Source organism: Saccopteryx bilineata, chromosome 4, assembly GCF_036850765.1.
Source record: "Saccopteryx bilineata isolate mSacBil1 chromosome 4, mSacBil1_pri_phased_curated, whole genome shotgun sequence".
In the NCBI taxonomy this organism is placed as follows: Eukaryota; Metazoa; Chordata; class Mammalia; order Chiroptera; family Emballonuridae; genus Saccopteryx; species Saccopteryx bilineata.
Genome location: NC_089493.1, coordinates 17,900,669 through 17,918,585, shown reverse-complemented (window position 1 = coordinate 17,918,585; position 17,917 = coordinate 17,900,669).

The window sequence follows — 17,917 nt, the reverse complement described above, 5'->3', positions numbered from 1 at the left end:
ATTCCTAACCTGGGTAAAGAAATAGACATCATCTAGAAAAGCCAGAAGGTACAAAGTAAGATGAATCCAAATAGACCTATTCCAATAAGACATATTATAATGAAATTGTCAAAACTTATACAAAAATAGTTTTAACTCTAGCAAGACAATTTGTTATATACAAGAGAGCCCCCATATAACTTCTTTTTTTTTTCAGCAGAAACTTTGAAGGACAGAAGGGAGTAGAATAATATATTTAAAGTGCTGAAAATGAAACAAAACAAACAAACAAACAAAAATAATCTGCCAACCAAGAATACTCTAACTAGCAAAACTGACTCAGTGTTGAAGGAACCTTAAAGAATTTTGCAGAAAAACAAATGCTGAAGGAGGTCATTATTACAAGACCAGCCTTACAAATGTTCAAAGCAGTTTTTGAAGCTAAAATTAAAGTATGATATTAATAAAAGGAAAACATATGAAAGAGTAAAAATCATTGGGAAAGGTAATGATATATTTAAAGTTAAATTCAAATACTCTATATTATAAAGGTGAGGAATGAATTATTTATAACTCTACTATAATGGTTAAGAGCCAAAAATATTTAAATAATCATAATAATTTTTAATATATACCCAATGTAAAAAAATAAAAATTGTGACATCCAAAACAAAAATATGTAAGAAGGAGTGTAAAAATGTAATGCTTTGATAAGTGTTCAAAGTTAAATTGATATCAGTTTAAATAAATTGCTATAAATACAAGATGTTTGATTAAAGGGTCATTGTAACCACAAAGCAAAAACTTGTAGTAGACATACAAAAAATAAAAAGAAAGGAATCAACACAATGGGGGGGGGGTGGAGGGAATGGGGGAGGGGGGAGGGGGCGAGGAAGGAGAGAGGGGTGGGGGGGAGGGGAGGGGCACAAAGAAAGCCAGATAGAAGGTGACAGAAGACAATTTGACTTTGCGGGAGGGGTATACAGCACAATCAAATGTCAAAATAATCTGGAGATGTTTTCTCTCAACATATGTACCCTGATATATCAATGTCACTGCATTAAATTTAATAAATAAATAAAAAGGAATCAAAACATACCACTACAGAAAATAATCAAATCACAGAGGAAGAGAACAAAAAAAAAAAAAAGGAAAAGAAAATAAAACTGCAAAACACCAGAAAACAATTTTAAGAATGATAATAATGAGTATCTATCAATAATTACTTGAAATATAAATAAACTAGCCTGACCAGGCAGTGGCGCAGTGACCCAGGTCACTGGCTTGAGCATGGGCTCATCTGGTTTGAGCAAAGCTCACCAGCTTGAGCCCAAGGTCACTGGTTTGATCAAGGGGTCACTCGGTCTGCTGTAGCCCCCTGGTCAAGGCACACATGAGAAAGCAATCATTGAGCAACTAAGGTACAACAAGGAAGAATTGATGCTTCTCATCTCTCTCCTTCCTGTCTGTCTGTCCCTATCTGTCCCTCTCTCTGTTTCTCTCTGACTCTGTCACAAAAAATAAAATAAAATAAAATAAAATAAAATAAATAAACTATATTGTCTAATCAAAAACATAGAGTAACTTAATGGATTAAAAATAAACAAAACAACACCTGATTATATGCTGTGTATAAGAGACTCACTTCAGCTTTAGGGACAAATATAGTCTGAAAGTAAAGGGTTGAAAACAATTAATGCAAAAGGAAAGCAAAAAAAATCAGGAGTAGCTATAAGTATTTCATGCAAAAAAGAAAAAGGATTTTATTCTGAAAACAGTGACAAGACAAAAAGGTCATTATATAATGTTAAATGGACCAATTTATCAAGGAGATTTAAGAACTGTAAATATTTATGTACACAATTCAGTAACAAAAATAAAAGGCATCCATGTCAGAAAAGAGGAATTAAAACTGCCTTGGTTTGCAGATGACATGATATTATATAGAAAACCCTAAAGACTCCACACTAAAGTTATTAGAACTAATAAACAAATTCAATAAAGTTGCAAGGTACAAAATTACCATATACAAATCTTTTGTATTTCTATACACTAAAAACAAACTATGAGGGAAAGAAAATAAGTCAAACATCTCATTTAAAATTGCAAAAAAAATAATAAATTATTGAAGAGTAAATTAAAAAAGTGAATGAAATATTTGTATTCTGCAAATGATAAAATGTTAATGGAGGTGTAAATAAATGGAAAAATAACACAAGTTCATTGACTAGATGAATTAATATTGTTAAAATATTTATACTAACCAAATTGATGTTCAGATTCAAAGCAATCTTTAGCAAAATGATAACAACATTATTAAAGGTAAAAAAAAAATCCTAAATGTATTATGGTGGCACAGAATCATAAGATAATCAAAAAAATCTGAGGGTGGGGAGGCAGCGGCTGGAGGCATCACATTTTCTGAGTTTAAACTGTATTACCAAGCTACAGAGGTCAAAACAGCATGGGATCAGCATAGAAACAGACATATAGATCAATAGAACAGAATAGAAAACCCAAGAATAAATCACATGGTCAATTAATTTTTCAACAAAGGTACCAAGATTTATGGTTAAAGGATAGTCATTTTAGTAAATGGTGTTGGAGTTGCTGGATAGTCACGTGCGAAGAATGAAACTGGACTTCTGTCTTACACCACTCATGCAAATGAACTTAAAATGCCTGAAAGACTTAAAGATAAGACTTAAAATCATAAAACTCCTAAGGGAAAAAACAAAACAACAACAACCAACAACATGGGAGAGTAAGCTCTTTGACTTTGATCTTATAAAAATTTTTGGATACAACACCAGAAGCAAAGGCAACAAAAAATGAAAACAAACAAGTGGGACTGAATCAGACTTAAAAGCTTCTGTACAACAATAGAAACCATCAACAAAACGGAAAGTCAACCTATGGGTGGAAGAATATATTTGTAAACCAGATATCTAATACATGCTTATTTTCCAAATTATAAAAGGAACTCACCCAACTCAATAGCAGAAAAAAATAATTATTTAAAAATAGGCAAAAGATCTGAATAGACATTTCTTTAAAGAAAACATGTTCAGTATCATTGATCATTAGAGAAATGCAAATCAAAACCACCATGAGCTGTCATCTCACCCCTGAGGATGGCTATTATAAAAAAGACAAGAGTAACTCATATTGGTTATTCACAACAGCCAATATATTAAAAAAAAACAAAAACCCTAAATGCCTATCAATGAATGACTGTATAAAGAAAATTTGTTATGTATACAGTGGAATAATGGATTATTATTTAGCATTTAGATAAAAGGGAATCCTGCCTGACCTGTGGTGGCGCAGTGGATAAAGCGTTGACCTAGAAATACTGAGGTCACCGGTTCGAAACCCTGGGCTTGCCTGGTCAAGGCACATATGAGAGTTGATACTTCCTGCTCCTCCCCCCTTCTCTCTCTCTGTCTCTCTCTCCTCTCTCTCCCTCTCTGTCTCTCTCTCTCCCTCTCTCTCTCCTCTCTAAAAATGAATAAATAAATAAATAAATAAATAAATAAATAAAAAGGGAATCCTGACATAATCCTGGAGAATATTATGCCAAGCAAAGTAAAAAAGAAGAAAAAGGGAAAGTATTCAATAGTATCGCATATATGTAAAGTCTTTTTTAAAAAAATTCAAACTTATAGAAACTGAGTAGAATGCTGGCTGTTGGGCAGGGGTTGGGGCATAGGGTGGTGGAAATAGGGTACAAACTTTCAGATGTAAAGGGAATATGGTCTGAGCATTGATTGTGTAACATGGTGACTGCAATTGATAATAATGTTATATAACTGAATTTTGCTAACAGCACAGAACAAGTGTTCTCACCCCTCAAAAAGGTAAATATGTGATAGTAACTTATTGGTGAGATTTCTTTAACAATGTATACAGATGTCAAATCATCATTCTGTACACTGAAAACATACCACAATTTTATTTGTCAATGATATCTCAATGAAGTATTCTAGGGACAATATTGTAAATAAACTCCTGCTTTACTACTATTTTAACTCTCTAGGAAAAATGCACACAAAATATTAATATTATCATATAATCTAAGTGTCAATACTACTTGCATTTTGCTTTTCTATCTCTAAACTGGGATCATGAGGTTGAACAGGCCAAACTTTATTTAATCTCCTCCACATAAGATTTGGTTGTTCTAACTTTATTTTTCATTTAATTCTGCATAAATAAGGGAAAAATGACATATGGCATTGATACAGATTTCACACACACACACACACAAAAAAAACAACAAAAAACACTTGAAAGAATTTTATAGGTTGATCCATGATACTGTTTGATGAGTTCAAAAATTGAGGCCCTTCATCTGTCACTGAAATGAGTCTGAAATTAGTATGATCACATAATAAGTTCAAATAACGCTTCCCACCCTTATCAAAACACAACCCAGGGTGAAAAGCAAATCTGAAACAGACTCTGTGTTTGGTGTCTTTCAGAGGACGCCCAAAAAAGTGAATGGATACCTCAGTTTATCCAAATTAGTTTTCCACCAAAATGCGCCATAGCCATCAACACATAAAAGAGTGTCTTTTTGCCCACGATTCCCCCACATGCTGTGCCCTCAGGAGGAAGATGAAAAGGAAGAGGGTGAGAAGTCCCAGTTCTGTTCGTTCCCTCACTTTGAAAAACCTCAAATCAAGAAAATGACATGTAGCTTCTTTTACAGTGGGATCAAAAGAAACCTACAGACAGCTGTGTTTTTGTGCACATGTATTTTTTTAAACAAGTTTATAGTTCGAATTTTAGGTCTCAAAGACCAGATGGTGTCGATAATAGAAACTCCCACATGGACTTGAGAAGGAGAAAAAAAAAAAAAGAGAAAGGAGGTGCTTGACCAACTGAAAGCACGTTTATATTTGTAAAATAAAATAAAAAAATTACAAAGCATAACAGTTGAATATAGTACAACAAATAATCCTTTTTAAAAACATTAACATTCACCAAGCTCTTGGTTCCCAAAAAACGCTAGTTAGAATCAGAGGTAAAAATGATATTGGTTATAATTTAAGCAGGTGGGCAAAATCATCAGTGTGCTGTTTGGCTTTGGATTTAGGAATAAAATGTACCACACTGAGGTGTTGTTTTACTTTGTTTGTTTGTTTGTTTTTGCTAGTTAGTTTATAATTTAGGGTTTTCTTTTGGGGTTTTTTTTGGTTTTTTGTTTTTGTTTTACTAAGAAAGAGGGGAAAGGATCTGTAAAGATAAATTGAACCCTTTCTATATTTAGGGAGTGGCATGAAAGAAGTTGAGAAGACAAAGAGAAAAAAAAAGTGCATATTCAAAGTTAGGGCATCACAAAGTGTAGAGAAGACAGGTAGAAAATAAAATGGAAACAGAGTTTGGAAGGTGTGTGAGTGGGGAGGGGGCATCAATCCCCAGAAAAGGATCAAGGGTGAGAACAAAAACAGCTTTGATGTATAACCATGGATAGTTTTAAAATGGAAACAAAGGACTATCTTTTTTTCTAAAGCCTAACAGGACTTTTATTCCTTCTTTGAAAAGTAGTCAATGTATCTACTGAATTTGATCAGCAGTATAATTCAAAGATGGAGAAAAGGTGTGAAAAGCATTCTGCGAGATCCTGTGATTCGGGTTACATCAAAAACTTAGATATCCACTTTGCCTTTCACAGTTTTATTCCTTATGCACATGTAGAAAAACACCTGTGAAAATTCACCCCTTCATAGAGTCAGAAATTGCCATTTAAAAGCATTTCCAGAAAATTATATTTTCAGTGAAGGCCTGAACACAGGATAATTAGTCACCAAAAATGACTAATTTCACTTTTAAGAATGACAGGAAAAATATTACTCTCCAAGGACCACAAGATGACATATCGATTTCAGATGTCCCCAGCATTATTAGCTTTACTCCCTAACCAACTGTCATAACCCTCTTAATTTCAGTTCTGGGTATTTCTTAATTCGCTGGAAGGAAGGTTACCTTTATATGCCAAGAAAGATTGTTACAAAGAGTAAATTTCAAAACTATCTGGGAATGTATCTTGGAAGCAGAAACCATTGTTACAGGGCACTTTTCGATTAACAGAGGAGAAAGGTCACTGACATTTGACAATTCTGTACCTTTATGATATTCAATGCCAAGAACTATCTTAAGATATGGACAGATAGACAAACAGAAGGAAAGCTGGTTGGACAGATTATATATATATATATTAGATAAATGATAGCTTGATATAGGTATTCATATAGATATATACCATTTTATTCTCATGTGTTAGGTGTATTTTATTGGGGAAAAATTTATGGAGAGTCAAGTAACTTAATATCAAAGAACTATAAAATGACATAAACTGTTTGCTTCTACAGCTCACTGTCTTTCCTTAACAGTATATGAGTAAGAGAATACCTTCAAATAACACATTTTTATTATTTATTCTAATATACAGGTCAACCAAGTAGCTCTTTTGACCTGGGTTGGCTCACCTGGTATGTGGCACAGCTGAGCAGCTGTTAAACCACACCCTCCACGTGGTTCCAGTCCTGGGCTCATTTACTGGATAGCAGAAGAGCTCCGCAAATAGGAAAATCCCATTCACTGTCTCAGTAACCAAGCAAGCAATATATGGTCAAGCCCAGATTCAAGAGCAGAGAAAGAGACTATATTCCAATGAAAGAAGGGACAATTGATGGACATAAAGGAGATAAGATTTTGTAGTCAATTTTTTTTTTTTTACAGAGACAGAGAGAGGGATAGATAGGGACAGACAGACAGGAAGGGAGAGAGATGAGAAGCATCAATCACCAGTTTTTCGTTGCGACACTTTAGTTGTTCATTGATTGCTTTCTCATATGTGCCTTAATTGTGGGCCTTCAGCAGACCTAGTAACCCCTTGCTCGAGCCAGTGACCTTGGGCTCAAGCTGGTGAGCTTTTGCTCAAACCAGATGAGCCCATGCTCAAGCTGGCGACCTCAGGGTCTCGAACCTAGGTCCTCCATATTCCAGCCCGACGCTCTATCCACTGCGCCACCACCTGGTCAGGCTGTGGTCATTTTTTAAAAATCTATCAGACCAGGACATCATCCATACCATAGAAACCATACTTAATAGTTGTCTGTATATATGGATGTTACACATTTATGTTTGCTTATTATGTATTTCTACTAGTGTTTTGCTTTGTGGACTTAGAAAACAATGAAAGGAAACAAGGACAATATTTCTAATATCTTGTCTCTACTTGTTTAAAGAGAAAAAGCCGTTAAGGGAACTCATACTGAAGTCTCATGCACAGTACTGGACACGTTCCTTCAAATGTTTGTGTGCACTTGTCTTTGCCATTATTTTTACCCTTCAACCCCAGAGAACCGGCATATACGCTGTTTGAATGTTGAGTTATCATTAACATTTAAAAGATATGGAGAGCACATGCAAACTCCGGCTTTCTGACTTTATTTGAAGTACTGGAAGATCTAGTAACACAGGCTCTTGTGGCCACATGACAACAATTCACTGAAGATGAAGGTTTTTTAAGAGGAGGTAGCTCCAGTTTACTTGCTACTGCAAGCATTTCCCTCTCTTTCCCACCCCTCACAGAGGCTGAAGGGGGGGGGGCACAACATGGATGATTGAACATCATTCTAAAATACAGTATGTCTCGCCCCAGAGATCTTTGCTATGATTATCATCCAGACCAAAAGCCTCTTACTCTGAGTTAATATATATATATATATATATATATATATATAGTTGTACACTTAGTAATTAATATCACTGACATCTCTTGAACTTGACATCATCAACTAATTAATGGTAAGGTTTTGTTCTCTTAGGTATTTAGTAAATTGCGTATAGTAACTCCTGTTGTGTCTGCCTGTGGGAGGAGGAGGCAATATCACTTAATAGAGAGGCAAGTTATAAGAGCGTCAAATAAATTCCATCTCTGTCAGATCTGAGCAAATCACTTAACACAAATCTATTTCCCCACCAGTTAAATAGGAATAATAAAAGAGACTTCATGACCTTCCATGGAGCCTACAGTCTTGAAAAATAAGTGACAGATGGAATGCACATATTTTGGGGGGTGGAGGGTTGAGGGAGGAAGGGGAGCTGGGAATCTTAACAAAGTTCCTCAGATTCTGTTAAGTTCAGTCATGCTATTTGAATTTAACAGCAGAATCAACAATAAGAATCTGAACCAGTATGTTGGCTTGTCAGACCTGTCCTAAGCAAAATGCTCAGGCTTATCTGATTACACCTAGACTCAGGTGCATGTGTACCAAATTGCCAGAGAAGATCTATTTTCTCTTTTTTAGGCATAGTGCCCTACACTTGGCCAGACAATTTCCTACACCATCCCATTTATTTTTTATTTTTTTATTTTAGCTCGACTGTTTACTGTCTCAGTATTACAGAAAGATAGCAACATTCTAACAGTAATGTATATGATCTCATCCTCTAAGTTTACTTCAAGGCAAGATGCACACATAGGGACCTTTAAAGGATGAAAATATATATATATATATATATATATATATATATATATATATATATACACACACACACACACACACACACACACACACACACACACACACATCTCAACATTTGTTTTATTGATTTTAGAGACAGGAAGGGAGAGAAAGACAGAAACATTGATCTGTACCTATATGTGGCCTGACCAGGGATTGAACTGGCAACCTTTATGTGTTGGGACAGCACTCTAAACAACCAAGCTACCTGACCAGGGCAAGACATAGAATATTTTATTTTTTTTTTTAAATTTACTGTTAACATGGTTTCAAGTGTTCTACTCAACATAACTCTCTCCACCACCCAATATATGTCCCTCATGCTTTATGTAAAGTCTCTTTTCATTCCCATCTCACCCTGTTTTCCGCTCCTTCCCCTACATCATCACCTCTCTTCCTCTGGGAATCGCTACCCTGCCCTGTTGTCTGTATCTATGTGTTATGTATATATAATTTGGATAATCCCTTTACCGTCTTTGATCCCATCCTCTTCCCTCTGACAGCTGTCCCTCTGTTCCCTGTGACCCTGCCCCTGTTTCTATTTTGTTTTGCAATTTATTGTGTTTATTAGTTTCCACATATAAGTGAAATAATACATTATTTGTTCTTTTCTACCTGACTTATTTCACTTAGCATAATAATCTCCAGGTCCACCTTTTTCATGGCCTCATAGTATTCCATTGTATAAATGCACCACATTTTTTTTTTATTCATTCATGTACTGATAGGCACTTGGGCTGTTTCCAGATCTTGGTTTGAACAACGTATTCCTTCCATGTGAAACAATGTGAAACAAGCCTTTTTAAAACTAAGACAACTAATATGTATAAGTATGGTGTTGTGTCTTAGAACTCAAATATCTTTAACTCAAATATCTTAGAACTCAAATATCTTTAACTCAAATATCTTTAGAACTCAAATATCTTTAAGGCACCACAGTTCCTTTGGCTCTTTAGAACATTCAATATTTTAAAAAGAAATCAAAAGTTAAATGTAAGAAAGCAGATATTTAGTTTCTAGAGCTAACTTTTCATCTGATTTTGTTTTCACAAGGCTGTAATGTATTAAATATGGTCACAAATTCTTTTTTACTTATTCTTTGACAGGTATGGCCTTTACCTCTTCCTCTTGAATTTAGGTGGATATGTTGACTGGCTGTTTTAAAATTTATTTTTTCAATTATACTTGTCATACCATATTATATTAATTTCAGGTATACAACATAGTGATTAGACATTTATAGACCTCACAAACGGATCATCCCGATAAGTCTAATACCCACCTGACACCATACATAGTTAATACAATATTATTGACTAGAGTCCCTATGTTATACTTTATATCCCCATGGCTATTTTTAGAACTGGCAATTTGTACAGTGACTGGCTTTGACTAACAGAATGGCGTTTTGACAAATTAGAAATGAAGGCTTAACATCTTGTGAGACTGAGTTGAAAGGTGTCTGAAGTGTCCACTTCCATCCCTTCTGAAGCTCTCCTTCTTGAAACCTAGCTCCATGCTGTGAAGCAGCTTAAGTAGCCAATAGAAAGGACAAAGAAGCCTAGCCTGAACTCCAAGCCGTTAGCCAGCACCACCTGCTAGGTGTGTGAATGAGACCACCTTGGACCTTCCAGCAGTCCCTGTGCCCAACTGATCACACATGACGTGACACAGACTATCTGTCAACTTGGGCTCTGCCCACATTCCTGACTTGCATCACCCTGAAAAAATTAGATCATTGTTGTTTTAGGACACTACACTCAGAAGGACTTTGTTACAAAGCAATGAGAAACTGAAACATTCCTCAAAGCATGTCATTGGGACAAGAGGTAAACTGGTGACAAGTGGCTTTTTCTCATTCCTATAAATGTGATGGTGATTACGTTTTCATGTTTCCTCCTGAAAAATGACCACAAAGTGGATGAGCCTCGCATACTCGGCATTACAAGGAAGAATGTGACAGAGCTTGTCCAAGGAATTCTTGAGCTATGAAGAGCATTTGGTTTTGTTTACTCGGTCTGCGAAAAGGCACCCTTTTGTTCTCGTGTGAACGCGTCTGCACAGAGGAGAGAGGGTGTGTGGAGGCGGACGGATCAGCTCACTCATTTCCAAAGAGCAGCGCACTTGCAATGGTCCTCTTGGGATCCATCTGCAGCAACATGTCTGGGACAAGCAAATCAGAATGAGCAGTCCGGTTTTTTCTCTGTATTCTTAGGCAGCAATTAATGAAACAAAGAGCCCATTAGTATCTCCTGTCTGAAATGGGTAAGTCCACTGAAGGGAATTCAAAGCCCGACAAAGGTGCGCAACAGCTCACTGAACTCACACATTCTTCACTGGCAGCCGGTCTATGAACCACGTAATTATCTTTTCTTTCATATGAACATTTCAACTGAGAATAAAACATACAGGAGGTGCAGGCAGAAATTCAGGATGTAACTTCTTTTTTCAAAACACAGTATTTCCAGCCTACATTATGGCATCTGTGTTCACCAACTCAAAGCGTAACTTGGCAGTGAACATAAATACATTCACATAAGCAGACAAAGCCACAAGCATGAACAGGCTGATTTAAAAGCAGGGTTTTCAGTTAATGTGTGTATTTGGCATAATGCTCACATCTACACTGTAGTGGAAACTGTGGCTTTGAAGTTACTTAACTTTCCTACTGTTGTAAACTATCTTATTCTGCAAAATCCTCATAGTGACAATACTTTAAGAGTAGGTTTCAGGTGTTACTGAGGCCTTATAAATAATGGAAAGTAGAATTATTTTATAAACCAAAAAACTAAGGCTCTGACAGACATGTGACAAATTGAGTTGGTGGGCACAGCCAGGGCAAACTCATAGCAACAATTGAGATTCTTCTGTTCTGTCTCTGAGGCTTCAAAAATTCCTCTCCAGTCAATCGTTTCTAACTCAAAATCATGCAGTTATTGGTTGATGATGATAAATAAGTTCCTTATTTCTTTCTTCTACCAAGAAATATCCCATTTTACCCTCTCTACCAGGAGGACTGAAAGCCTCATCAATTAAACTGGGGGTTCAAATTGGGGTGTAATTAGCCTTGAGTAATATTTTCATTGTAAAGTAAAATCTGATATCTGACAAGAGAAATAAAAGTTCAGCTTATGTTTTTAATTTGTTAATGATGAATTAAATAAAAGCCATATTCATATCCACATGGCATTTAATTGGGTAGCTTAGGAACGCTTCAGTTTAAGAATTTATGATGCCACGTGACTTTTCTGAGCGTTTACTCTGCACCAACGGCTCTATATGCTTTTTTCTCTATCATTAATTTCTAATGAGAACCCTCTTACTTAGAACTTAGGTTTGTCTTTACTTACAGGTGAGGAAGTTTAAGCTTAGCAAGTTCAAGTAGCTTGGCTAAGTGACTGTCAGTAAGTGACCGAGTTGGGATTTGCAACCAGACCTCCCTGACTCTAGGCTTGCTCTCCTAACCCTTCTATTTACTGCCTTCCTATTGTTGTGATTGACACCACCAACTACCCAGCTTCTCCAGGTTCAGTCAGTAAATGAAATCATTTGTAAGTTTCCACCAAAGGAATCCACATAAGGATCACTGGTTGCTTATAAAAACTTGAAGACATTTGGTCATGAGTGATTCTAGAGAATAATGCTAAATCCATCAAGAGTGGGATACTAGCCTGACCAGGTGGTGGCGCAGTGGATAGAGCGTCGGACTGGGATGCGGAAGGACCCAGGTTCGAGACCCCGAGCTCACCAGCTTGAGCGCGGCTCATCTGGCTTGAGCAAAGAGCTCACCAGCTTGGACCCAAGGTTGCTGGCCCCAGCAGGGGGTTACTCAGTCTGCTGAAGGCCCATGGTCAAGGCACATGTGAGAAAGCAGTCAATGAACAACTAAGAAGTGGCAACGCGCAACAAGAAACTGATGATTGATGCTTCTCATCTCTCTCCGTTCCTGTCTGTCTGTCCCTGTCTATCTCTGCCTCTGTAAAAAAAAAAAAAAAGAGTGGGATACTAAGTGTTTTGAAGACATCAGACATTGGAAGTACACTACGAATAACTGTCGCAGCAATAGAGTGAGCATGGAAGTATTTTCCCTGTCATTTCACGAGTTCACTCAGAAAGGCTACATGATGGAAGTGCTGAAGCCTGCTGCTGTAATTCCCACAGACATCATCTTCAGTTCCCATTGTGCGGCTGCAGACCTCATTCCAACAAGCTCTACACAGCTCTGTGGAGGGACAGGCTTCCTTTTCCCCGCGGCCAAAAACCACCTCTGTGTTTGACATCATCATTATTCTGGGCTTAGATATTTTCAGAATGATGGGATTAATCTGGGGGAAATTCAACCGACACCTTTAGGCACTTGAACAAAATAGAGCAGCTTTGTCAAATCTGATGGGCCTGGTAGTGTGTGTGTGAGTTTGTGTGTGTGTGTGTGTGTGTGTATGTGAGAGAGAAGTGGAATGCTTGTCCTAATTTGCCCCTTGAATTGCATCTCCTCGGTAATGGGAGCTGCTGTTCACCAGCTTTTTCTCATTGTCTGTGCCTCGAAGCAGAGCACCCAGCTGGCAATTCCTAGCACTTGCTGTTTATAACCAACATGATATTGCTCTGTGATGAAAGACAAGAAGGAAAGAAGAATAGCATGTGGGAAATTAGCAACTGAGTCAAAAGGATATTCATTTTGGTGACAGAAGTTAGATCAGTTCTTAATGAGTAGTCAAGGTAGAAGTACTTGTGTATTTAGTTTAGAGAATGTTAGTTCACCTGTGCTGCGTGTTCACATAGTTTTAACATACGCACAACATTCAGGGCCCTGACCTACCTCTATAGTATCTGAATATCAGCCAAACACTTAACCTGTCTTTATTCCCACACCTACCCATACCCCTGACCGCACACAAATAAAGTTAGTGAGCACCCGTCCTTGGTCAAATGGTTGTGTTTGGGGCAGCAATCTGCATCTGAAGGGCTTGCTATGGACGTACCCCAATGCTACGTTTGGAAGTTGGCTTTAGACAAAGTTCAGCTATACAATTATTGAGGGAGTTGATTACTCAGTGATTGAGGTACTGGTTTAAGTACTTAAGATCCGAAATTTCAACCTTCAGACTAACTAGTACCTCATAAAATAAAAGAAAAAAAAATAGAACTTGACACAGTGCCAGACACAAAATTGGAATTCCGAAAGTACTACAGAGAGGAGACAGATTTGTAAATGGACAAATAAAAAACTGTTCTCACTCTTCTCTGACACAGGAAAGGGATAACATTCAGAAAGGGTAGAAATGGGTACTTTTGCAGACTGTAGTTCTGGAAAAAATGACAGCCTGACTGAGGTGGAAATGATTGAGGAGAGAAAGGGGGACCAGGATTTCTAAGTCCCCTTGTGATTGGACCAGTCCAACGCCTTAATATTCCAAAAAGTGTAGACCATTTCTAATAATGACACATTTATTGATAAGTCAAGTAGGTGTCTGTGAAATAAGAGGCAGAAATCTTCTGTTCAAATAAGTTTTACCAACTTAAAAAGTAAGTGGAGAAGTACATAGCCCTATACTTTAAATACTTAAAAAGGCTTGCACAATGTCATGGGTTATTAGACATTCATTTTGACACAGTTTTACTAATTTCCATGAGCTCTTAAATCTTTTTTTTCCAGCTGACTCTCAAGTATCAGAATGAGATTAGCTGGACAAACATGTAATATATCTTTTAATATGAGTGAGGAACCAGGGATCAAGAGCTATGGAAGGAATAGATTGTGTTAAATCATAGCAACAGGAATCATATGAGAGGTACTCTATTACTAATTAGTAGGATAACAGGTGATGGAGAATAAATTACCCCTCAGAAGTGCCTGAAATACATATTTTGTACACAAGAGATTTTTGCAATTGGATCTTGAAAGCCATGACGATAAAATAAAATAAATGGTGACAAGGTGGACCTGAACTTCAAGGTGTTCCTTCCAGAGAGCTCACTAGTTGAGAATGAAACAAAATTCAAATGTCTGTCTTACTTAAAATGTATGTCAGATCTTGCAAATCCTCCACTCAAAATCTATAAGTTTTCCAACTCAATCAGAGTAAAAGTAAATGTTCCACAGATGAGCTACTTTTCACTCTTCTGACATCCTCTGCTGGTATTCTCTATTTCTTTGAGTGCTGTGCTGGTTACTTTTATGTGCCAAGTATATTGGGTTAAGAGATGCCCAGATAGCTGGTAAACATATTGCTGGGTACCTCTGTGAAAGTGTTTCTGGAAGACATTAGCATTTCATTCCATAGACTGAGCACCTATGTTGGGTGAGCATCATCTAATTGTTTGAGAGCACAAATGCAACAAGAAGAGGAAGGAAGGATGACTTTGTTCTTCTTTTCTTTCCTTGACCTGGGACTTCCATATTTCCCTGCCCTTGGACATCGAAGCCCCTGGGCCTTTGGATGCTGGGACTTACACTATAACCCCTGGTTCTCAGGCTTTCAGACTCCGACTGAGATATATTGGTTCCTGGGTATCCAGTTTGCAGACAACAGACTGTGGAGCTTCTCTGCCTCATAACCACATGAACCAGTTCCTGTTATAAATCTCCTCTTGTATATATTTATATATATGTCATCTGGCTCTGTTTCTCTGGAGAACCTTAATTAATACAAGTGCCAAGTAATTACGAATACTAACTTATTAAATTTCATAATGACATAATTCAGGTAAGTATAATTATTCCCAGTTTATAAATAAAGGATCCAGGCCTGGAGCAATTCATAAAGTTGCTTGAAGAAGGGGACTTGACTTGGGGTGGTGAATGCACGATACGGTCATTGTAGAGATGATGATGTATTATGGGATGGTACAGCCAAAACCTACGTAAACTTGTTCATCACTGTCATCCCAATAAATTCAGTATGAAAAAAAAAAAGAAAGAAAAACTTTAAAATAAAAGAAAGAAAGTTGGTTGAGATCACAGAGCAAGTAAGTGGTTGACAAAGGCACTGGCAGTCTGACCCAGAATCCATTCTCATGTAGACCAGGCAATACTGTCCTGCCCACAGGCAGCCCCATCCTGCAATGTTGGCCTTCTTGCTGTTATTCAGACACACCAAGCAGCTCTGGTCTCCACGCCAGGTCCTTCTGCCTGGCGAGTCCAAGCCTTTACATAGCTTGCTGCATCACTCCTTCTTCTTCATGCTTTTGTCTTCATGATGCCTTCCCTTATTATTCTAGTAGAAAACAAAATCTCTAACTCTCCTTTCCCTTAATAGGAGTCCCTAGTCCCTGATGTGCTTAATTTTTTCTATAGCCCTTATCACATCAGACGTTATAATTGCAGTATTTTAAAATGATTCTGTTCTTTGCCTATCTCCCAGCGAATAGTAGTTTCATGGAGGGGTTCAACTCGTGGTTGTATCATTATTACTTAGAACAGCTTGCCTGGTGTGTAGTAGGCAATCGGATGGTGGTGGGGTGAATTAAGGAACTTATTGAAATTTCTGCAGGTCTTACCCCAGAAATTCTGCTGCAGTATATTGTCAGAGGCTGGCAATACATATCTGGGTTAAAAATAAATAAATAAATGAATAAATAAATACATACATACATAAAACAAAAACATCAACTCAGGTGCTTCTGATGTAAGTGATCTACAATGTTATAAAACTTTGTTACAGAAAAAAATTAATTTAAAACAAAACAAAGTGTCAAATCAACTTAATTTTCTACATTTCTAAGTTTAGATTTTCTTATGTTGTATTTTTCTAAACAAGGTGTGATATAAAGAATGTATATCAATGTAATATGAATTTATTTCAATGTAATATGTATCAATGTAACACAGAATTCATATCAATGTAATATAATTTGACATTTACTAGAGAAAGTATTTCAAGTTACTGGTTTCACTAAGTAAAATCTATGTACTTCTCAAAATGTCTCTAAATATCAATGTAAATATGCAAAACTTCTTAGGACTACCTAGTGGTATCAATTAAAAGTTAATTTCATTTAGTGATTGCCTGATAAGAATTTTTTTTGTTTGCCTATAAGTTGTGTACAACTGGTAAATTTTCAGTCTAAATTTCCAGTCCAAGCTACCTGAAATCGTTAGAAATGATATAAACTTGCATTCATATTTTTTCAACATCTATGAGAAGAACATGTAATCTTCAAAACAGCATCTTAGCAAAGATAAGAAAATAGGGTAAAAATGAAAAAAGAAATTGATTGGAGTGGAGAACTAGTAGATCAAGATAGACCACTAGAAAATAAAAAATTTTCAGAAGATGTTGTTTTAAGATTACTGTATTTTAACATAATCGAAGTTTTATTAGATATCAGTACCATATGAAATTAAGATCCGACATTCATAAGGGGATTAGAGTCGACGAAGTTGCTAAACAGTCGCATTTTACCTGAGAAGCTAAGGGGTTTTAGAGGAGAAAAAAAGGAAAGATGATTAATTTCAAAAAAATGGTAGTTTGATTTTTTTTTTCTTTTGTCCATTTTGGGTCACAAGAAAGAAGTAACATTTTCCTACATATCAGCGTATTAATCCCATTGAACAAAACTGGCAACATAGGGCACACACACTACAGAAGAAACAAAGACTGAGAAAGAGAGAGAGAATCCACTACATCATCACCTATCCAGTTCTTTTATTGAGTATTTATTGAATCCTAATGTGTTTTGCATTATTATAATGAAATGTAGCGCAAAGGCTTCCATAAATAGAAAGTGGTAAATGCTTGGTATTTATTGAGCAAGTGTATGCATTCAAAGTAAAACTTACTAATAAAGTGTTATTTTTAAAACGTGGCTATTCAGAACAGAACAGTGGGTGTTGAGATAAGGTGAAAATTATACTGATGGCCAGATTGGCTGAGAGATAAAACAATTCCATAGGGAGGAGAACCCAGAGGTTATTATCAAGCCACCAAAGACTCCTTTTCTTTTATACACTGTGTATCTGTAAAGTCATGGTGCACTTTTGACCAGTCACAGGAAAGCAACAAAAGATGATAGAAATGTGAAATCTACACCAAATAAAAGGAAAACCCTCCCAGTTTCTGTAGGATGATGTGGCAGCATGTGTGCATGTGCAGATGATGACATAACACCATGTATACAGCAGAGAAGCCCACGGCCATGTCAGTCAAGATGTGGACAATACAGAGGAAAGTTCAGTGTGTTCTGTGGCTTGCTAAATTCGAATCCATGACCAAAGTGCAATGTGAATATCGGCACATTTATAACGAAGCGCCACCACATAGTAATAACATGATTCAGTGGGATAAGCAATTGAAGGAAACCAGCAGTTTGGTGGAGAAACCCCGTTCTGGTAGGCTATCAGTCAGTGATGAGTCTATAGAGGCTATACAGGATAGCTACCTAAGGAGCCCTAAAATATC